At 42.8% G+C, this 23,916-nt stretch overlaps 1 protein-coding gene across 3 annotated transcripts in view; it reads left to right on the top strand.

Moving 5' to 3' along the window:
* Window positions 1–8,669: 8,669 nt before the first annotated feature.
* The window catches only part of LOC146817182 (uncharacterized), a 146,527-nt gene continuing 131,280 nt past the window's right edge, over window positions 8,670–23,916 (top strand). Inside the window, exons 1-2 of one of the 3 annotated variants that reach the window (XM_085609183.1) lie at window positions 8,729–8,771; window positions 9,888–9,996. The gene's annotated coding sequence lies outside the window, so the exon portion shown is untranslated. Of the gene's footprint in view, window positions 8,772–9,887; window positions 9,997–23,916 lie in introns of all 3 variants that reach the window. The other 2 variants (XM_085609181.1, XM_085609182.1) reach the window with 2 other exon arrangements.

Raw genomic sequence — 23,916 nt, 5'->3', positions numbered from 1 at the left:
TAATCTCATTTCTATGTAACTACCTACTCCCCAGTACTCTCTCCCCGCAGCCACTCTACATGAACATGTGGGAGGGCTTACTTCAGCTGGATATATCAGATGGGGATTGGGCATGGCTTTGGACTGACATCACAAGACACAATCACTCTGTAGAGTTGCAGGAACGCCATCTCAAAACTATGATGGATTGGTACATTCACCCCTCTAAGCTCAAACAGATCTTTCCTAAAACCTCCGATCGATGCTGGACGGGATGCGGGCTCCTAGGCAACTTCAAATATATCTGGTGGGATTGCCCTACTATACGCCCATTCTGGGAAGAGATTCTAACATACATCAAAGATATGTTAGGCTACCCTATTCCGACTTCCATGGCAGAGATACTTTTAGGGCTCCGTGACCCACCCCTCGAACACCAGAACCGAGCTGACAAAGCAATCAAGTGGTTATGTATAGGTGCAGCCAAGGTCCCCATAGCAGCTGCCTGGAAAAAGAAGGAAGCCCTGGCGATTTCCCTCTGGCACTCTCGTCTATGGAAGTTGCTCAGCCTCGAAAGAATGTCGGACATCTTTCAGGACAACTATAACATTTTTGAATATAAATGGGGCCCATTGGTTACCTTTCTCTCGAAGGTGTTGCCCCTAGCTGTCTGTCCTCCCTCTGTTAGAGAACTGCATCTCTTTAAATTTTGAGCCATTCACGACTACTCATCGTTGAGCACATTAATATGGGCTAGCCACCACCATCGTTTGTGGGGGGGGAGGGTTGGGTTTCTGTTACTTATTTTTTTGGGGGGCTTTGTTTTTTGAGGACGTTTCCTTATCTTGCATTGCTTCTTCCCGTTGGAAAGGTTTGATAGCTGCTCATCATAAAAGACAGATGGGTTGAGCAGTTGACTTTATCTTTACTGGACATTGAGAAATGGTCCGAGCCTTTATAACATCAGAAACTGTACCCTTTATATTTGCACTACCCTATGAGACACTGGCTGGGACATTGGCTATGTACTATGCCACTGCTCAAACCCTTTTTACGCGTCCTATACAAGAGCTCACTGGGTTGAGTGATGTGATGGCATTCTTTTGGTTGATGTAATGGAACAATTTTCAATAAACATAAGTTTGACCAAAAAAAAAAGAGTTAAAAAGAAGAAGAGAAAGTATGCGACAGGCAATGGCCATAAAAAAATGTGCAAGGAAACAGTCAAATATACAGCAATATATACAGCACTAGAATAGGAATAAGATTCTATAGCTATGACCATGATTATGCCAGAAGTTTACTACAGACATTACTAGTCGGCAACCAATAACATTTGCCTAACCATTTTAAACAACAACTTACTCTTTTCGCTAATCACTAGGTTCGATGGGCACCGGGGTCTTTAACATTTTTTCACGTTTAAACCACATCAAACCTAGAAATGTGGCAGTTGCTTTTGCACATAATTCATTTGTGTTTGTCAACAATATTCTCATTGCAGTAGTGCTGCACCTAGTACACATATTTCTGCATAAAGGTTTCAACCATTTAATCTGGGGGGCCTCATAGGCCAGGCACACAAATAAAATATGTGAATAGGTCTCCTCAAATTCTACACATAAATGGCACTTACTATCATTTAAATTATGCCATTTGCACGTAAAAGAGTTCTCTGGTATTGAACCCACCCGGAACTGAAAGCAGAGTCGTCTGTCTCTGGGCTTGGATATAGCATCCCAGAAGGGTTCATTCAGAGGACATGGCTTAAACTCTATGAATGTATCTGTCATCGTAGCACTACCGGAGGTTTGGATACTATTCGTTACGACCATGGACCAGTAGAGCTCTTTCATTTCTTTTTGTGAGGGGGAACTGTTGACCCTCTGGATCATCCCATAGATGTCGCATTCCCATGTTGACCAATGTGTTTTACACCTTTTGCAACCATATAATTTTACGAGAGGTATCGGCTTTCCAGACATCTTTAAGGGCAGCGGCATAATGTGATAGCTCAGGAGTGGTCCATAATCTTCGCCAAGAACCTATGGGGCAAAACCTTGCTATCTCATTCAATCTATTTCAACCCAGGTCGTAATATAGAGGCTTAAGTGCAGTGCTCTGAGGTAATACGGTGACGCCTCTCAAAAATTTGTGTTGGGCTAAAGCTAGTGGTGTCAAATTTTCATAACCCCGGAGTTCAGCACCATATAATACAGAAGCTAGGACTTTGGTGCTGTAGATCTTCAAAACTGGGTTTATAGGCTTAGTTAGTGAGGACTTATGTTCCTTCAGCAATGCACCTGCTAGTTGGCTATGTTTTAAGGCCATGGTTTCAATCTGGGGTTTCCAATTTTATTTCCAAGCGTGATTCCTAAATAATTAAAAACATCATTTTGGTCAAGATAGTCATTATTTAGGGATACCCTCCCCTTGATGGCCCGGTTTTTGTGGTGAAACATAAATTTAGTTTTGCTTGTGTTAATCACAAGACCACGGGCTTCAAAAAATTCTTCAAGCCTCGCTAGCACCCGTTGCAGGCCACTCTGTGTTATCAAGATGACAAGTGTGTCATCTGCAAACATGAGTATAAGTGTTTTTATGTCTGCAAGTGTGGGCACATCAGTCAGGAAGGTGGTAAAATAATTACCAACCCCATTGATGAATAGTGAAAATAATGTTGGAGCCATAACACACTCTTGGCGGACCCCTTTGGATACAGGGAAACAACTGGAAATGTTACCCTGTTTACCCCACCAGACCTGTGCAAAGGTTTCCTCGTGTAACATCACCACAACAGATAAAACTTGTAGTGGCATCCCAAGATCCTGAAGGACCCACCAAAGTTGATTACGGGGGACCAAGTCAAATGTGGATTTTAAATCCACAAAGGCAGCCTATATGGTATCTCCCGCCAGCACTACAAGGCGCTAGTATATTAATACAAAACGAAAGACCTGGTCCACCATACTGCCGAAATCCTGCCTGGTGACAATATATCATTGTCTATGATCCATTCCTGGATTCTGTTTAGCACCATTCTTGCCATTATTTTTTGTATAGCATCAATAAGGCTTATTGGCCTATAGTTACTGGGGCTTGAACAATCACCTTTCTTATAAATCGGTAAGATCTCTGCGGCCTTCCTAGAGACAGGTATAGAGGCTATTGAATTATTAACAGTAATATGTTCTCATGCCAGATGGCCCTATCAGACAACACTTGCTCTTTATACTCCTCTACTTCTGAAAAAAAATGTCTATAACAGGATTGATGAGATCCATAGTGACCCAACCAAACGAGGCTTACTAATCAACATTTTTCTCTTGCCTTGGTCAATTGTAATTATGAATCTCAGCACTTCCTTCCTTTAATTTACCCCAAGATACATGGGTCTGTATGATAATGTGTTTGTGACTCCTTTTTAGAGAGTGACGTACACTTCTTGTTCCTGGATCAAGCAATAGAAGCAAGAACTGGGTTGCCTTTAAAGTGAACATATCCCCTCGAATAATCCAGCATATTATTCCCTTTAATGATCAACAAAGAAGCAGTGTTTTTCCACTTGCCTGAGATATTCCCTTTGAGTGGGAAAGCAGAGCCATCATACTGTGGGCCCCTCTTTTTGATTTCTCTCCTAGTGTTCATAGATTATACTTTTTTCCCTGTAGATGTTTAATAATGCTAGAACCATGTCCCCTTCCCCATTAATTCTCAATTTGAGATAATACTGGTCTCGATTGCAAGTGATCTTTGCAACACCTGGTCAGGTTCTCACTGACCTTGGACCTTCACACTTTCTGGTATGTCCCCTTTTTGATAAATTGCAAACACATTTTCGGCCTTTTGGAATTTCCATCCTTCTGGAATAGGAATTTGACCACTGCTTTAATTTTTTCTCCATCTTTTACCCGGGTATCAGTCGGATGGGGTGACAACAATGCTACCAGGAGTTTTGGAACCAGATTTCCACCTTGTTTTCTACATTCTCTATAATGTGGCAATGCCTTCCTCGAGGGTTGATGATGTTTTCCCTCATTTCTATATATAGGCCAATTGCTCATGATTACGTTTGTATCTAAATCCAGCGATCCAAATTCTACCAGAAACATGTCTGGTTCAGTTGATGATGATTGATAATTGAAAGCACTTATACCTCATCTGAAACATGATCAGGAATGCATTCTTAGTCACTTCAGGCTGGGTTCCCTGCAGACTTCATTTGTGTAATCAATGCATTTAGAGGTTCGAATGAGTACATCTACTGTGTGTAGAAATTTGGTTAGGTTGCACACCAGAACAGCTACTTTGTTTACCAGAACAGTGTTGGGCAATCTTGATCATCATATCAGAAATTCCCAGTACCGGAATATCTTACCCCTTGAAGTGCCAAATGGTGCCTGGCCTAGATTGATATGCCATTAATCTGAATCCTCTAGAGATTGGTTAACTTTCTGACACAGATCCAGAGAAACAAGAGTTCAAGTGCTGCTGATGCCCAACAGCCTCTTCAATGAATGCTGATATCAATCTAGCTTTGTGGGCATAAAATAAAGTTTTTCCCTATATCGGAGCCTACATAAAAAATTAATTTCAGTGAATTGATAAATTGCTGCAGTTTCTGTAGATGTTGTGTCCTTATTGTTCGAATTGCAACTCATTTTGACTTTTTTACTATTGCTTTCAATACTGTGCATTTCACTTGACCCTTCTAGGAAGGAATGCTTCTAACAGTTTGTATGAATAATTTTTACTATCACTGAACTTCTATCTAACCTCAATTTCACCCACCACATTTCCTCAGCTACACACATCAAAGGTCACACACTGGACCAGGTATGGACCACTAACCTCACGGTCTCCACGCCCACAATCTTACCTTGTATCAGGTCCGACCATCTAATAAAATTTACGGCATCAATTCCCATCTGCAGTAAGACCCCCACGGTCAAGGGGGGCATGATCAGGAAATGGAGCGCCCTCAATGAACAGGAATTCCAGGACAGCCTAGCCAGCTCCATCTCCCGCATTTAATCCAGATGTGGATCTCTTTGAAGCTAACATTTCAGCCTGGCTACTAGCAGCCAGCAACAAACACGCCCCGCTTAAAAAACTCAAACACGCTCGTCGGTCTGAAGCTCAGAAATGGTTCTCCTCTGAGCTAAGAGCTTTAAAATCGGCTCTCCGCCAAAAAGAAAGGAAATGGAGACTCACCTACACCCCTGAAGGAAAACATCATTACCTAATTGCCCGCAAAGAAAAAAGCCATTATGTTAGCCAAGGCCGCCCACTTTTCGGCTAGAATCACAAACTCCAATAATAGATCGAAGGATATCTTCGCTATAGTTAACAACCTATCTAATGCCGAGAGAATCCTACTCCACTCCGACCCAAGATTTGTGTGATTTCCTAAATAATTACTTCTTGGAAAAAATCTTTAACATCAAAGCCAATATCTCTAGTTCCAGCCCCAACGGGGGCCCTCCCTGCCAGGATATCAAATCCTTCCACCCTAGATATCTTTCCCCTCATAGATGCCTAGTCCTTCCAGGTCTTACTATGCAGGGTTAACTCAGGCTTCCCCAGGGACTGCTGTCCACCTCATATCCTAAAGGACACCTTTTCTACCCTCCCTCCCCCAATTCTGACCTTCCTGAACGAATCTCTCTCCTAGGGCAGGGTCCCCAAAGCATTCAAGAACGCATGTTGTGGTCCCCCTCCTAAAGAAACCAGGAACTGACCGTCAGAACTTATCCAACTATAGGCCCATCTCCCTGCTCTCCTACTTGGCTAAGGTCCTTGAAGCACATGTGGCAGCATGCTTGTCCAATTTTATCGAGCTGTCTGAATACTTAGACCCTCACCAAGCGTGGTTTCACCCTGCTCCCTCTACAGAGACAATGATCCTAGCTGTACTGGATGCTCTACGAGAAAACGCTGATAAAGGCATCCCTCAGGCCCTGGTCCTCTTAGATCTCTTGGCCGCATTTTACACAGTCGACCATGTCATCTTAATGGACCGTGTCAAAACAGGCCGGCATTCAGGGCCCAGCTCTCAGCTGGATTGGGTCTTTTCTCAAGGGCCGCAACCAAACAGTACGACTAGCTCCATTCACCGCACCTAAGCTAACCACCACATGTGGGGTCCCTCAGGGATCCTCACTTTCCCCCTTGCTGTTTAATTTGTATCTTCTACCCCTGATTCAGTCCTTGAAGGAATGGAAGACTACTACTTTCAATTATGCGGATGACCTACAGCTTATCTTTACTATAGATAACTCCCCTGAATCAATCCTGGAATACCAGGGTACCATGCTCCACATCCGCCATTGGATGGACCAAAACCATCTGAAATTGAATCCCAGCAAGACCGAGCTAGTCCTGAATGGGAACAGTCAGACCTTTTGGGGCCCACACTACTGTGTGGCGGAACTCGGCTCCCCCCCCCCATCCCATCCACCTCTGTCAAGAGTCTAGGGGTAATCATCAACAACGACCTATCTCTAAAAACTCAAGTGGGCACAGTGGTCTCCACCTGCTTTTTCCAGTTACGCAAGATCAGAAAGATAAGCCGTATGCTCACTCATTCTGCATTGATTCAGGTCATGATAGCCTTGGTACTATCACACCTAGATTATGCCAATTCTATATACGTTGGCCTGCCACTCTTCCTTAGTAACGGCTCCAGCTAGTCTAGAACCAGGCGGCAAGACTGATCCATCAGCAACCCAAATGGCAATCTGCCAGACCCCTGCTAAAAAGTCTTGACTGGCTCCCCATCCCCCAATGTACAGCCTTCAAGATGGCTTGTATCATCTTCAAGTCTCTCCACGGCCGATGCCCCAAATTTATCAAACGCCTCCTACCTAGGTACACCCCTTCCCGCAGCCTTCGATCCACCAACCTTCAACTTCTGACCACCCCCACCTTTAAGCTAAAACGTCAGAGTGGCCGTAGGTTCGCAGCCTTGGCCCCCAGACTTTGGAACTCCTTTCCACTAGAGATCCGATCTTGCACCAACCTTCTGAGCTTTAGGAAAATGCTCAAAACATGGCTGTTTACGCAGGCCCACGCCTAACACCTCCAATGGTCCCGGTACACGCTAGAGCCAGCGCCAAGAAACCTCCCGGTGAATGTGCGCTATATAAGAAATTGATAACATAACATAACATTGAACTATCACTGGAGATTTCCTCAGTTTATTGTTTATGTTTAGAAGTTAATGAGTTTATTTGGATCTCAGGTCTTTCTGACCATGTACTTCACCCTAGTTAGCTTGGCCATATGCTGGTTATGCCATTTCCTAGGAATCTGGGTTGACATCTGTCTCAGCTCAGATTGGATAGGGTTATTGATGATTTCTACTATTCCTTAATCTCTGCTTCCTTTGGTCTCTCCTCAGAACAATCACTTGTGAGAATCTCCATTCAAAAATCATCATTTCTCAGGTTAAGTAGTGTGATGAAATTTCCTATCACTGGCAGTTTTTTTTAATGTTTTCATCATCTTGATAAGTATTACAGTGACCCCCTGCTTTGTGTTGCTCCATTATTAGTGCTATATATTGTGAGTTATTTGCAGTTACAGGATTCAGTGCCTGAGTGGGTTCCACATAATTGGAACCTTCTGGCCTATTTTTGATTCCCCTCTCACTTGATGAGAGATCTAGTAGTTGTGGTGGGGGAATTAACTGGCCTATCTAGGTTTCCTCTGGATCAATAATTTCCAAGCTGGATACTGCATTGCCTTACGTTTTGTGTTTTAATGGTTTTATCTTGAGATTCCAGTTAGGAATTTTTGGGGTACCCCAGAATCACGGGTCTTGGTCTGGGGGTCAGATAGGCGTCCTTCTAAACACCCTTCTTCCCCTTCAGGTTGATGGTTGAAGCGATTTGGTCCTTAGCTTCAGAGGAAGCAGCTGTTTGACCTTTCCCTTTGCACTCACCTCATTTAGAATAGGTTTGTTAGATATATCCATTGTCCACATGTATTCTTTGCTTAGTCAATTTTTTTTAAAGGCACAGATTAGGATATCATACAAATTGCAATTAGCACGCAATTATTAATTAGCACTTTGTATCATATTTACTACATATGCAAAACATCTGCTATGACACCTTGTCTATCTTTTGTCCAGTAGGAATATCTTACTAGGCTATTATCCTTGGTAATACTACCTCCCAGGTACTTCATAGTCTACTGCCATCCACTCCAATATGGCGGCAATGTCAACACGTATCGACCTCAAGTAGCTATTTTTAATACATGAGCTTCGCGAGATTTCGCAAGCGTTGTTGTATTAAGATACAACACGCTGTACGAATCCACATTATGGGCACGCTGCGGAATTATGTTAGAATATAGTTAGACTCACTTTAACCTACAATTAAATGTGAGGTGTATTATCTCCATTTAAAATTATACCAGAATCGCTGATGTGAATAATAGACTTCTCATTAAGGCGGCGGTTTCTCATATCAATCTAATCTTTGATAGTCTCCACATTAATGAATTCGCTTATACTTTGTGTGTCTTTTTTAGCCAAGTGAAATCTAGTACCAGACCGAAGTACCCATGTAGTGATTCACATTCCAATATGGCGCTGTCGTTTTCACCAATTACCTAGTACTCCATAGCTTCCGAGCACATGAACTCTTTGAAATCTCGTGAGCCTTCCTTAGCCAATCAACACTCAGTATCAGATTTAAGAACCAGCTTCTGCCCGCCACTCATGACTACCCTTTTTTTTCGACTGTGATGTGTAGACTTTGCCGATATACTGCCGCACGCAGGTAAGAGATTTTTTGCATTAGTTTTTTATTAATCCTTTTCCTAGTCTTTATTGAGGTAGAGATTTGCATAAAGAAATAGCTATCTATCTAGCTTTTGGTTAAGTTAGTGTTTGCTAAACTAATGTAGCATTGCCCTTTTACACGATATGTTAGATTGTAAGTCTCACAGTTGCCTTATTTTCAACAATACAGACATAGCACTATCAGTCCACACGTTACATTTTCAAAACACTCTTGGTGGATGCTTGCTTGTTTGTTGGTTACTTTCAGTCTGAATACTACACGTTTGCTCCGTTGCTTTCAAACACCCCAATATAGCGTCCTATATGCTTATCGGCCTTTTTCGGCTTGCTAAATCCTTGCAAACAGGTTGCTGAATAGGAGTCCTAGCCGTTAATCTCCTTAAACAGAGTAGCTTGCTTTTGAGTTGTTTTTGAGCTTTTACATTAACTATTGTGTGCGTTAAGAAGAAGCTTTCTATATAAGCGATACTTTCTCGTCATAATTAGGTCAAATAACATCATACGCAATCAGCGCAGAACTTGTTGTCTGCATAGACGATGCTGATTACGGCTTTTAGCAGAACAGGGTTGTTTAGACTTCCCGAAAATATCTCATATTCGAAATTGATGTCATGATTGATTCTGTATTAGAAGCCTAAATAGAGGGCTATATATTGGCTCTCCGTTTATGCTACACACAGACATTATTCGTCTTGACAATAATAAATATTGTTTGGTAAACTCCAATATAAAGGAATTGCTGGGTATATATTTCTTATACAGTCTTTTTTCATATTATATTCCTCAATAATTTTCTCAATACTTAGTTCTTCGTAGAGCTTCCACCATAAACATTAATAGAGTGCAATTTAATTTATAAGTTGTTTTCTTCGTCTTTCGTTTAGTTGTGAATACAAATTAAATATTCCACAAACAGTCTCTCAGGGTACTTAATTGGAAATTGATAAAAGCTGCCCAATCTGTCATTTGTTGACTTGGAATCAAAATTACAACCCATATAAATAGGGTAAGCATGTCCTTTGGAGATTTAATCTAAGTATATTATGACCTCAAATTAGGTCTCCTTAACTAACACGTCTGCCTTCATCATTAGAGACCGACTGGCAAAATCGGGAACTTTGATAGACACGTGTGTTCCTGGCATAATCACAACGAAGACGATTAGAGTCTACACTCGAGGCTACCTGCTGGTTTAATCTCAGGTAGAATATACATTGAACTACAGAATATAAGTTTCTGTCTCACCAATTCTGAGATCTATTATGACTAAGGTCTAGTTTGCACTCAAGGTGAAGGTTTCTTCTATATTCTAAACATACTTGTTCTTTCCTTAAATCACGTTGTGTGTGTATAATCTTACTGGTGAGACTACTAATAATCTTGCGAACTTGGGATGCACTTGAGTAATATGAAGTCAAAATTGTTATTAAAAAATGTATTATTTCCTGCTATTACTAAATTAGTTTATTTAATTCCCTACAGACAACCCCCGTCATTTTAAGGGTTTGAAATCCCTTTCCCTCTATATTTGGTCCTGAGGAAGGTGGTTTTCCACCAAAGCGCGCGTAGGCCAAGACCAAGAGGAGTGGTCCCAGGAGATACAGTGTCATCAGTAACAATCTTAATTGTTGTTGTTTTTTCTCCCCTCAGTTTTGTTGGACCTTGCACAGTATTTGAATCTTATGTTATTTTTATGAGTATGAGGATGATTGATGTATGTATGGAGCAGTGAGCATGATGAGAACGCATTTGTGTTAGGAGTTGTGGGGTTGTTTATATTTATGAATATAATATTTGTTATTGTGGATTATATGTAATATATGTTTATTGTGTACAAATTACTAGATGTTACTATTGAAGATGAATTCAAAACTATTTTTCAAATTAATCCTTCAAATCAAATAATAAAAAAATAAAAAAAAGAAATGAGTTAAAAAAATTATTTTGCATTTACTTTAATTTGTTTCTAATTACAGATCATTTGTTGGCAGGATAGAACCTGAATAGTAATTTAGGTCTTGATAGAGGTTTCTATTGTATTCTTTCCCTTTGGACTGCCTAGGATTCTGAATCAAATGGAAAGGAGTTTCTTCCCTTATTGTTAGTTGGGGTAAAACATGTGTTAATAAGTAATAATTATTCTCTCCATACGCATATACATTTACCCTAGTACAACCTGTTTCTTTCAATGGATTGAATATTTTCATTTTGTAGTGTCTTTGGTCATTCCTGATCACTATGCTCCGGGTTTCGCCCGTTGGGCTGCTATGGTTTGTCCAACAAGTCATTTGGGCTGGTAATTCTGTCCACCAAGCAGATAACCACTGTTGGAAAGTGGGTTATTAGTAGTGGTAAATATGCATCTACCAGTGGCAATAAGGCCACTAACAGAGTCTAGGGTTCAGTACAGGCCTCAATAAATTATTCCCATGCTCAAGCCTGGGTACCTTGGCTGCGAGCAGGCAGGCATAACTTAAGAAACAGGTATGTACAGGATTTAAAAACACTAACCCAGTAAGTAACTAAGGCAAAACACACAATAAAAATCCAAAACCAATTTATAACTATGGGAAATATTTCTATCCTTAAAATTACGCCAAAACGACAAAAATCTGGTCGTGCTTGACCTGAACAAAGTCAAACTTTCAGGCCAACCACGATGGAGCCCTGCGTGGATAGACTGAGTGGGAGACCCCTGTCAGAATTTTACCTTCAGACTTAGAAACTTTTCTGGAGCTTTTTGTGCCAGAGTTCTTAGATTCTCTTCACCAGTCCGGATTCGGTAAGGGTTCGCCAGCTTGACTTTCAGGGAGCTCCGGGTCAACTCTGGAAGTTGGACCTCCGGAACGCTTCAGCGGGAGCAACCTGGAATCAGGGTCGGTTCGCGGTTGAAGGTGGCTGGCTTGGCTCTCGCAATTGAGTCGGTCACCTTATGGAGTTTTTTTTCAAAATCTCTCCAAACGTCTGAGACTTCTTCCTGAAGTTCCTCTTGAGGGTTCAAAACACAATCCAAGAGTCTGGAAGCTCCAAGATGGTCCTTGAAAGGTTGGAATCACAATTCCAACAATGCACCTGGCCAAAACTCCTAATGCACTCCAGGCAGTGGACTGTAGGTTGTGATGATGCAGGTGAGCTCTGTTAACCTGTGGCTTACAGGGAGTCCACTATTTAATCCTTAAGAAGCAAGGTACAGGTACAAGGCTGCAGTTCGAGATAATGCAGCAGGTGCAATCAATCAGAATGCAAGGCCTGGTGGTGCAAATTATATTTCCAGCTTGGCAATCCTTCTTCTTCTCTTGGTTTCAAGCAGCAGAGCTGAGAGACTCTGCACCTCTCACATATTTATTCAGAGTTCTATGGGGTCAAGCAAGAGAGCACTCCTGTCCAATGAGGTGCAAGGCAACAACCCAGAGCATGACCACTTCTTCCAAAGTGTGGCACAATCTTCTCCCAGAAAGCACTATTCCTCCAAAATTCAACATGTCTGAAATCTCATCAGAGCATGAAGAGCTAACTAGACCAATTCTCAGTATGGCTCCTTTCCATAGCTCTCCACCCCCTAACATCTGCAGATTCCTGCCTTAAGCCCGCTATCTGGCTGGGTCAGAAGGGATGGGGGTAGATAGACCTGGCATTCCCTGCCTGTCCTATTCCTCCTTTGAAGCTTCTTGCTTTACAACCCCTCCCTCTTGCTCCGGCATTCCTGTATAACAGAACCCTCTCGGCCAGATAGCCCCTACCTGGGTGAGCCAGTTATCACTGCATCAAAGCAGCCTGGCTAATCCTGTTAACACTGACCAATCAGGGAGGAATGCCGGAAGGCTGCATTTTGGCTTACAGTCAAGAAAGTTTTATAACTTTATTTCTGTATATTTTAGGATAAATTCAACAATAGAATATTGTTGGATTTATCAATACCCTTCTCCTAAGTCCTTGAATGATAATTCATTCAATCTCTAGCAATATCGATGCGTTCATAAACTATTGCCATGTTATCCTGTGAGGTTAAACATCTACAATGAGGAAACTGCAATGTGCAATTTCTCCATCATCAGGCCACATAGAACATCTTTTATAAGGGCCCTGCTTATAGTTACATGACCCCACCCCCTCACCCTTAGGAGGGACCTTTGGGGCTCTGAATATGCAAAGATAATGTAGATCCTTCCGCAGAGTTCTCATACCACCAACGTCGATTTTAGGAGGCACTTTACTACAGTGGGGAAAGTGAAATGTGCACTTTCTCTATCCCCAGGGCTTATAAAACATCTTTTATAAGGACCCTGCTTATAGTTACTTGTGCCTCCCCCACCATACCTAGGACACCTAGGGGAGACACAGTGGGGACCTAATATGTAACCATATGGTAGATTATCACTTCTTAAAAGCCCCTACTACCAAAGTCGAGTTTGCAGTTCATTTACTTTTATAAACAGCGCTGCAATGCAGGGCTGCTTTTAAAAAAACCTTTTGCCCTCAGCAGTACGAACATGCAAGTGCAAAAAGGGCTGCTTGTATCTAAACTGCCATGCCCTATTATATACTAGGGACTTGTTGGTAGTTTTTTTCCCTCTGCCCTATTATCTACTTAGGACTTATAAGGTAGGTCATGCCAATGATAAGTGTACCCTAATACATAGTGTACCGTAATGCATATGTGTGTTTTTAACTGTGTTTTCAATCAAAAATCTCTTTATTCGATTCAAAGAATCATTAGAGCATACAAACACATCCATAAAACGTTACAGTTTTAGCCCATTTAGTACAAATGTATAAAAACAGATTTTCAAAGCTATAATACTTAAAAAAACAAAGCATATAACATTTTTTTGTTTTTCTTAGATGAAGCATTACACTGAGATCATGAATTCTTTAGAAATTGCTATAAATACTGTACATAAATTACTATTCAATTGACGCATACAACTCTAGTTTTATCTTGAGTGCTATAAAAAGCTTTTAAGTATTAAAAAATGTTTTAACATTTTTGCCCTTTCTTATTACTTATATAACTAGCAGCAAACAAAAATTTACTAACGCCCAGTACCACAAGTTGGGAGCTATCAGATTTTAATATTCTTAGTGCCTCTAGATAACTCCAACTATTTAGTCTTCTGCACAGAGGCTTAATCCACTTTCATCTAGGTGTTGCATAAGCTGTGCAGAAGAATAAGACATGCGCAATATCCTCGTTTGCGCCTAATAGGCACAACGTGTATCTAGAGTCCCTTTCAATCAAGTCAGACTTTACCCATTTTATTGTGAAAGTGTTGACTTGAATTATCCCATACCTAAATTTCATATAGAGTGATTTTGCCAATTGCGGTTTGATCTCGTCTAAGAAAGGCTCAAAACTCGGGGTCATTCAAAAAAGACAAAAATTGTGATGTCAGTCTCCCTGACTCGGGTTCTAAAGTGATCTTGTGGAAAATAAATTCCCAGTATACATTCCTGATCTCTCTCTTTGAGTCAGGAATCAATAGGTTCGGGTTTGCCCAGTACCAGCTCAGGCCTAGATCTGAGAGCCATTTACAAACATGGGCCAGCCAGGGCAGAGTAACATATACATCCAATTGCAGGAGCTCCCTCAGAGTCTGTCTATAGGTCTCTAGTTCTTCTGTTGTCCAGATTCTAATCCAGTAGGCCAAAAGTCTCCAAACAGCAAGATGGTCTAGCCTTTTTATCCCAATGTCATATGTGAGTGGGGCCATTGGGGTATTTTTTGGTAAACGCGTAAACATTCTCAAGATTTTATTTTCCCCAATAATTAGTGGCTGCAGATTATCGCCTCCCCATAACTCAGATCCATAAAGTGAGGCAGATTGGGCTCTGGCTTTATAAACTTCTAGCGCAGGAGTAATAGCCTTGGATGCAGTCAGATGCTGCTTCTTCGCAATAGGAATATAATTCTGCATTAACATGGTGTTGGATTTATTTATTTGTGTCTTCCATGTGAGTTTTGAATCTATTGTAACACCTAAATATACAAAGTTTGGAACTCACTCCAAAAGCTCCCCATTCAAAGTTAATCTTTTTTGGAAGTTTTTATGTGGTTTGATAGCCAAATACTTAGTTTTGTTAGGGTTTATCTCTAATCCTTTTGTGTTACAATACTTATCGAGGCTCTCAAGTAAATTTTGAAGGCCCCTCGGGGCTTGTGACAGCAATATTGTGTCATCAGCAAATGTGAGAGCACAAATATGCTTGCCTCCAAACTTGGGTGTGTCATGTAAGGCCAATTGCAAATACTCTACCATGTCGTTCACATATAATAGGAACAGTGTGGGCGCCAGGACGTAGCCCTGGCTCACACCTCTCCTAATCGGGATTTCCTCTGTGAGCTCCCCTCCTGCACCTTCAGCGGACCTTTGCAAAGTTCCCCTCATGAAGCCTTATGATCTGGGTTAGGATCTCCTCTGGGACTCCCTGCTTCTGCAAAGATTTCAACAGACAGTCTCTTGGGATGGAGTCAAAAGCTGCATTCAAGTCGATGAAGGCGACATATAAATGTCCTTGCTTTATTTTAGTATACTTCCACGCTATACTAAAAAGTCTAAAAACTTGATCGATTGTGCTTATTTTCCGCCTAAAGCCGGCCTGGCATGGTGAGAGGATATCTTTCTCTTCTATCCAAGTGCTTAGCCTAGCCAAAATTTGTTTGGCATACACCTTTTGGGGGATGTCTATCAGACTTATAGGTCTGTAGTTTGCTGGATCATCTCTACTTCCATTTTTGTGGATAGGGACTATCTCGGCCCCCTTCCAAGATTCTGGGATAGCCTCTCCCCTAGCTATTGCATTGCACAATCGGTTCATATATGGAACCCACACGTCTGGAGAATGTTTCAGAAGGTCACAGGGGATCTTATCAGGTCCAGGAGCCTTTGCTGGCTTAATAGTGGCTATGGCAAGTGCAATATCCTCTAAGCTGAATTGGAGGGGTATAGTTTTTGCAAGCAGCGGAGGCTCCTCATAAGGAGCTTACTGATCTGGGGCGAGCACATCTAATACAGCATAGAGATTGGAAAAATGTCTGTGCCATGTACAAGGGTCCAGAAAGTGATCAGTGGTCACCTTGTTTCCTTTGTTCCCCTGAGCTATTAATTTCCAGAACATAAACTGATCTCTTGTTTTTGCAGCTACAATCAGGTCACTTCAGCTAGCATCCTCCCATTCTCTCTGAGCGGTCTTCAGTACTTTATTATAGACAGCCCTTTCTTTTTTAATCTGGCTTACATTCTTAGATTTGAGAGCACCGAGGAGTCTATGTTTAGCCCTGGTACATTCCTTGTTGAACCATGGGTTCGAGGACTCTAGACTTGAGCTTGGTTTATTAGTGCTCCTCTGTGTTTTAGTTAGCCGTTTTTTTATAATCTCAGCCATTCTTTGATGGATTTGAGTGAACGGTGTCTTCCCCTGGCTTGACTCTATGTAACTCATTAAGAGCTCACAAAAGCCATTATATATGTTGGTGAGGGGCTCGCCCTGATCTACTATTATTGGCCATTTGACAGTTCTCCGGTTATTACTAACTGATGGATGCCTAGCCTCCTCTCTCTTTTTCATTGGGTAAAATAGATGTTTCGCAACCCAACCCCCCTCAAAATCTAGACATAGTGGGAAGTGATTGCTCTCCTCTCTTTTGTCAGCCTTAAAGTCCTGAATGTGGGCCCAATATGCTGTGCTTACCATCACATAATCAATGCGGGAGGAAGCGTTTCCTCTTGAGAAAGTGTTTGAGCACTCAATATCTGCAGGAAACCACCCATTGCATGCCCTTAGCCATCTCTCTATCGAAAAATGAAAGATTTGAGTTGCTGATGTCGTACACGCCACCTTTTTGTTTATGTCTAACAGAGGGTTAGAAGACCATGTCCATTCCAACCATTGGCTCGTAACAACAGTTAAAATCACCCCCCACAATGACCATCCCATTTGGCACACTGTTATCTAACAATTCCTCTAGCTGCTGAATTCCCAATGCTTCCTTTGTACGCTCCCTTGGCCTTAAATATATGTTGAAAAGATATACGTATTTCTTATTTTCAAATGTCATCTTTATCCCCAGAATATCCTTGGAGCCCATATGTACTGTCTCTACAATGGTGTTTAAATTAATTTTAACCCAGATAATCAGCCCACCTGAGGGTCTTCCTCTTTTCGATGGTATTGCCCCTATATTAAAGGGTCTATAGCCTAGTTTATGTAGGGACTCTATCGTCCATATTTCCTGAAAAAGGCATAAGTCAGAGTCACTGACATACGCCTGCCAGTCAGGTTCAGAAAGTTTTTGATAGAGCCCAGGTACGTTCCAGGATAACATCTATAAACTATCTGGGGCTGGGTTAGCAGAGGACGTGTCAAGGGTCCTTCTTAGTACACTATTTTTTTTTGGTTGTCTATGTACATGGGTGTTACTTGTGGATCTTGTGAGTGACTTATATATAGATGGGCATCATGTGATGCGTGGGGACCCACTACTAGTTGGGAAGATTTCGGATTTTTATGATTATGTGTGTTCGGTGGTTAAAATCCCATCAGAGTAGTCATTTAGTCAATCCACTGAAGTTATGGGTCCCCTCAGGAGCTGGTGGCAGAGTATTTCTCTCTAATACAGGTGTTCTTGTCTGCCTAAAGCTGATTTCTGATTGAAATAATGAATGTGTTCGTAATTCATAATTATCAGATTGTCTGCAATGATTTTGGAATGAAAAGTTAATTTTATATCATCCAAATTCCCTGTTTCTTGCCTAAGCCGTTCGGCTTTTATAATATCAGATCTTATTATGGAAAGGCATTGGCGTTTGTTCCTAATCCAATGTGTCACTTTATTTATTAGAGAGTCTTTGTCTTCTCTGGATTCCTTTCTTAGACTTGGGACATTTGTCAGGAAAATGTTATACATGTTCTTCCCCGGGCTAGGTATAGGTTGAGGTATTGGGTAGAATTCCCTTGATTGTTGACTACCTATATCCCCCCAGCCTGGTCTCAAATTCTGGCACTGCCCTTCTTTAGCTCTGCAATTTTGCCTATTTGTTGTGTGAGTATCAGAAGGGTTGGTATTAAATACCCTGTGCCGTGCAAAGGGGGGCATTCTATGCTGTGTCCCCAGAGTAGGTGAGTGATTAGTTGTTAGTGGTTGGTAGAGATTCTTGCAAGCTAGGGAGTTCTTACGATGAACTACCTCCTTTAAAGTGAAAGCAGAGGAAGAGCTAGGAAAACACCTATCGGTTGCTCCTGCAGTCTGATTGCAGGTGACGTTTCTCACTGTAGAATTACTTTCCCCTTGTATATTACTCATTTCATTTGAAGTAATATTAGTTTGTAGTGGGATGTTCCCCACTGTTCTCTTAAGGGCCTGTATCTCATCTTGTATAACATCTAATTTTCGATATAAGTGCATGAATATCCGTGCTCTCAGTCTGTACCCCAATTTCCCTACTGCTAACTTTCCACTGACTATTATAGGTAGCATTACTTATACGTGTTGCCTGACCTTCCTCTTGGAGGGTTTCCAACAGTGAATATCTGTTTGAACAAGACACTGTTGGAGCCTCATGGGCTGTCTGTCTTCCTTGACAGGACACTGTCTCTGAAGGGAATGAGGTCAAACAATCAGGCTTACTCTGGGTTAGCTCTAAAGGGGGAGATTGAGTTTGTGCAATAATCTCCCTACCAGTGTGATGGACTATAGCTGTAGAATCAGGGGGTATGATGGTACTCAACTTGATCTGCTTACTATAGTATGTGGATATTTTTTTAGCGCCAGGTTTCTTTCACTAGCTAAGATGGTTTCAACCTCCTCAATTAAATCATCTATCTTTGCTAATGTACAGTTATCCGCTGCTGACTTTGTTGACTTGTAGATTTTCGCTTGCTTCTTTTTTCCTGCCACGATCTCAACAGCCTTCGTTTTCCCAATTTTTTATACGATGTATTTCTAGGTGCAAATCCTGTTTTAACTGCTGTCTATTGCAAAAATAACAATTGATGGACAGAATGCAGAACAATGTCATACATTCACCCCAGTACAGAGATCTGGGCCTAAATCCATCGTTTTTTTGCACACCATGCCATTCCAGTTTGAACCCAGCCATATGCAAATCAGTCTTGACCCTGTGCCCCATGGGAACAGTCCAGCCCGAACTGCCAAGCCAGGTCCTCCCTGGACTGGAAACAAGCATCCTAGGACAGGTTTCGGGCTTTCAGCCCTCATCAGCCAGGATAGCCTGATTCCAGTGGCATGGAGAGCAAGGGACTCACGTCTGAGCATACCCTTCCCACTCGGGGTGACAAATGCAAAAATAACAATTGATGGACAGAATGCAGAACAATGTCATACATTCACCCCAGTACAGAGATCTGGGCCTAAATCCATCGTTTTTTTGCACACCATGCAATTCCAGTTTGAACCCAGCCATATGCAAATCAGTCTTGACCCTGTGCCCCATGGGAACAGTCCAGCCCGAACTGCCAAGCCAGGTCCTCCCTGGACTGGAAACAAGCATCCTAGGACCGGTTTCGGGCTTTCAGCCCTCATCAGCCAGGATAGCCTGATTCCAGTGGCATGGAGAGCAAGGGACTCACGTCTGAGCATACCCTTCCCACTCGGGCTGACAAATGCAAAAATAACAATTGATGGACAGAATGCAGAACAATGTCATACATTCACCCCAATACAGAGATCTGGGCCTAAATCCATCGTTTTTTTGCACACCATGCCATTCCAGTTTGAACCCAGCCATATGCAAATCAGTCTTGCCCTGTGCCCCATGGGAACAGTCCAGCCCGAACTGCCAAGCCAGGTCCTCCCTGGACTGGAAACAAGCATCCTAGGACCGGTTTCGGGCTTTCAGCCCTCATCAGCCAGGATAGCCTGATTCCAGTGGCATGGAGAGCAAGGGACTCACGTCTGAGCATACCCTTCCCACTCGGGGTGACAAATGCAAAAATAACAATTGATGGACAGAATGCAGAACAATGTCATACATTCACCCCAGTACAGAGATCTGGGCCTAAATCCATCGTTTTTTTGCACACCATGCCATTCCAGTTTGAACCCAGCCATATGCAAATCAGTCTTGACCCTGTGCCCCATGGGAACAGTCCAGCCCGAACTGCCAAGCCAGGTCCTCCCTGGACTGGAAACAAGCATCCTAGGACCGGTTTCGGGCTTTCAGCCCTCATCAGCCAGGATAGCCTGATTCCAGTGGCATGGAGAGCAAGGGACTCACGTCTGAGCATACCCTTCCCACTCGGGGTGACAAATGCAAAAATAACAATTGATGGACAGAATGCAGAACAATGTCATACATTCACCCCAGTACAGAGATCTGGGCCTAAATCCATCGTTTTTTTGCACACCATGCCATTCCAGTTTGAACCCAGCCATATGCAAATCAGTCTTGACCCTGTGCCCCATGGGAACAGTCCAGCCCGAACTGCCAAGCCAGGTCCTCCCTGGACTGGAAACAAGCATCCTAGGACCGGTTTCGGGCTTTCAGCCCTCATCAGCCAGGATAGCCTGATTCCAGTGGCATGGAGAGCAAGGGACTCACGTCTGAGCATACCCTCCCACTCGGGGTGACAAATGCAAAAATAACAATTGATGGACAGAATGCAGAACAATGTCATACATTCACCCAAGTACAGAGATCTGGGCCTAAATCCATCGTTTTTTTGCACACCATGCCATTCCAGTTTGAACCCAGCCATATGCAAATCAGTCTTGACCCTGTGCCCCATGGGAACAGTCCAGCCCGAACTGCCAAGCCAGGTCCTCCCTGGACTGGAAACAAGCATCCTAGGACCGGTTTCGGGCTTTCAGCCCTCATCAGCCAGGATAGCCTGATTCCAGTGGCATGGAGAGCAAGGGACTCACGTCTGAGCATACCCTTCCCACTCGGGGTGACAAATGCAAAAATAATAATTGATGGACAGAATGCAGAACAATGTCATACATTCACCCCAGTACAGAGATCTGGGCCTAAATCCATCGTTTTTTTGCACACCATGCCATTCCAGTTTGAACCCAGCTATATGCAAATCAGTCTTGACCCTGTGCCCCATGGGAACAGTCCAGCCCGAACTGCTAAGCCAGGTCCTCCCTGGACTGGAAACAAGCATCCTATACAACGTAGTCGCTCAACCTTTAATACAAAGAGGAAGATGGGAACAGCTGGTTAATGGGTTCTAAATCCCCCTAGTATAAGCTTGTGATGAGATCACATCATCTACAGGCAGTTAGGTTATTAGATGAAAACAATCGTCTGATACAACACCCAAACTCCAATAAAGCGTCCTTTGCATCTATTGTCTATCCAGGTTAACAACTATAACCGTAATGATGGTAATTGTTTTGCACAAGGGGCAGTAACAGCAAAGGCTCAATTACCCCGGAATTAAAAACAGTGAACAGGATGGAATTTCGTAGGACAAGGTACTAGACGGCTACGTTAGGTTCTGCAACAGGGCTTAACCATCTGTTATTGACGAGTAGCACGGTGACCTCACGGCTTAAATAAAAAAGTAAATTGTTGTTCCGCAAACCACAGTACTTACAGGCTTGAAGATCTTGCCAGTCTTCCAGTGTTCAAAAAGTAGAGCCAAGAGTAAGTGCCCTGCCCTGCCGCCTCCTGTTGCGGATGGGCGCGTCCCGCAGCGCGTCCCACGCAGCGGTGTCCTCAGCGCGCTTTATACGCCGCAGGTCAGTGTGGATGAATGGCAGGTGCGGAAGAAGAAAGTTGCGGTGAAGGGGAGCCTGGGAGAGAGAGCCCCTGTGCCTGGCTGCAACCCTGCCATGCCTCTTCCCGAGTCTCAAATGCCGAGTGGTCTATCTGTGTAACTGTGTTTTCAAAATAGCACTGGCCCTGGGCCTCATTAGAGCTCAGGGACAGTCAGAGTAGTTTCCACCAGTACCAATCAGCAAAATACATGGGTGCACTGGTCACTCAGGTTGACTTTGCAACAACCCCACCATGAATGTTGTTGGGGTATGTCTAAAGTTTGACTTTCAGTGTTTTAATGTTGCACACTTACCTGGTGTGCACACTCCTGCAGTGGCTGTACTAAGAAAACGTAGCCTTCTTCCTTAAAATTGATTTGCTTTCGGGGGGGCGTGGCTTGGCGCCCAACAGACATGGCAGCGATCCCGTGAGGCTCCCGGACCGGCGTGGTGGAAACACGCTTCTAACTCATCCAGCGTGCAGCTGCCCGGCCGAATTGCCGTATGAAATGAAGCCTGCACGGATGTGAGCTTCTCCGCCGCTTCTTACATCCTTTTTCTCTGCTGTTTTCAAGAAGTAAAAGCTTTATGTGTGATCGTGCTGCAACAGTCGCCATTTTGTTTCAACGGATCTACCGCGAGCGACCGCTCTAACTCGAATTTTGGCGAAAATGGCTCTGTTAAAAAGCCCCAGGATCTTTTGCTCAAAGTTGCTCTAATGCCCTTCCCTGGGAACATCTCTTGGCAGTGCAATACTAATACTTTGCCTCAACTAGTTATAATTTCAGGAGATTGCAATTACGGCCAACATTTTGTTTCTAAGGATATACCGCGAGCGACCGCTCTAACTCAAATATAGGCGAAAATGGCTCTGTTAAAAAGCTCCAGGCTCTACTGCTCAAAGTTGCTCTAACACCCTCCTCTAGAAAATCTCATGGCAGTGCAACACTAATATATTGCCTCAACTCTTTATAAATTCAGGAGATTGCAATTACGGCCGCCATTTTGTGATCTAGTTATGCTTTCAACACGCTGGCAGAGTAGTTTTAAATCAAGCACAGCTGTCTTTTCTCTGATTATTGCTTCACCCACCGGGTGAATGGGAAATCTTTTTAAACAACTTTTAAGTTTACTGCTTGTGCATCATAATTTAGAGTAACTGCATTGACTGGGAGTAAAAGCAGCATACCAAGTATTAAGTGGCATAGCAGTCACTCTAGTGACAGAGGTTTCAGTAACCTTTGGTATATCACACCTCCAATCACTGCGTAGACTCTACTACATTTCAACATTTACTGTGGATGCATTGTCTTATCTGGAGGTGTTTACTATAAGACTGACTCTGTTACTCCATATGGCGTTTTCCCCCATTTTAAGTCTTGAATTGGTCTTCACGAGGCTATACCTCATGTACCTCACAAGCTGATGGGCAGAACGAAGAGATCCTTTTTCAATACACCGAAGCCAAAAAGCGTCTTCATTAAGAACTCAAAACTATGCTCAGAGCTCTCCAAGCTGGAACATCTTGAGTCTCTGGCTACAGAAAGCAACAACACAACAATGGAACCCCAACGAACAATACCAGGAAAGTCAAACATGAAACGTCTGAAACAAGATCCCCCTTCACCACCCAAACCGGCTTCCCCAGTCTCAATGGAGTTGTTGTTACAAGAAATAAGGACACTTAGACCTTTGTTGAGGAAACCAATTCCAAATTGCAAATTCTCTCTGATAATTGGTCGCAGCTAGACACTAGACTCACAGCAGTAGAGCACAATGTATCCTCTCTTAGTGATACTACTAAAAATGTTTCTTTCTTACAAGTTTCAACTCTCCAAAAGCAGATTGAGGACCTTAAAAATCGAAATAGGAGAAATAACATTCATATTTATGGCTTGGCGGAGTGGGCTGAAGGTACAGACCCTATCGCTTTCCTCATATCCTTCCTTACCAAGATTCTTCATCTACCAGAGGGTACCAATCTGAACATACAGCGTGCCCATAGATTGGGCCGTGTCTCTACGAATACCTCTTCCTCACAGCGACCAAGAGGAATCATCCTTTATTTTCTGGAGTACACAGACTTACTGAAAGTTCTTGCAGCCGCTAAAGCTATCCAACGGATCTCCTGGTCTGGCTCCACACTCTTCTTTGCCCAGGATTACTCTAAGGCCACAACAGCCCAACGTAAAGCCTTCCTTGATATGAGACCAGATCTATGCTCCATGGGTGCCAGATATGGCCTTTTTCATCCGTGTTTATTCAAAGTCACTTACAACAATAAAACAACATCCTATGAGGATCCAGTTCATCTGCAAAGCTTCATCAATTCGCACAGGACAGACTTTACGGACTCTTCAAGACCTTCCTCCTCACATGTTACTTGACTTGCCAAAAC

The sequence above is a fragment of the Triturus cristatus genome, chromosome 6, assembly GCF_964204655.1.
Source record: "Triturus cristatus chromosome 6, aTriCri1.1, whole genome shotgun sequence".
In the NCBI taxonomy this organism is placed as follows: Eukaryota; Metazoa; Chordata; class Amphibia; order Caudata; family Salamandridae; genus Triturus; species Triturus cristatus.
The sequence above is the reverse complement of the archived record's forward strand: the minus strand, read 5'-3'. Positions and strand labels throughout refer to the sequence as shown.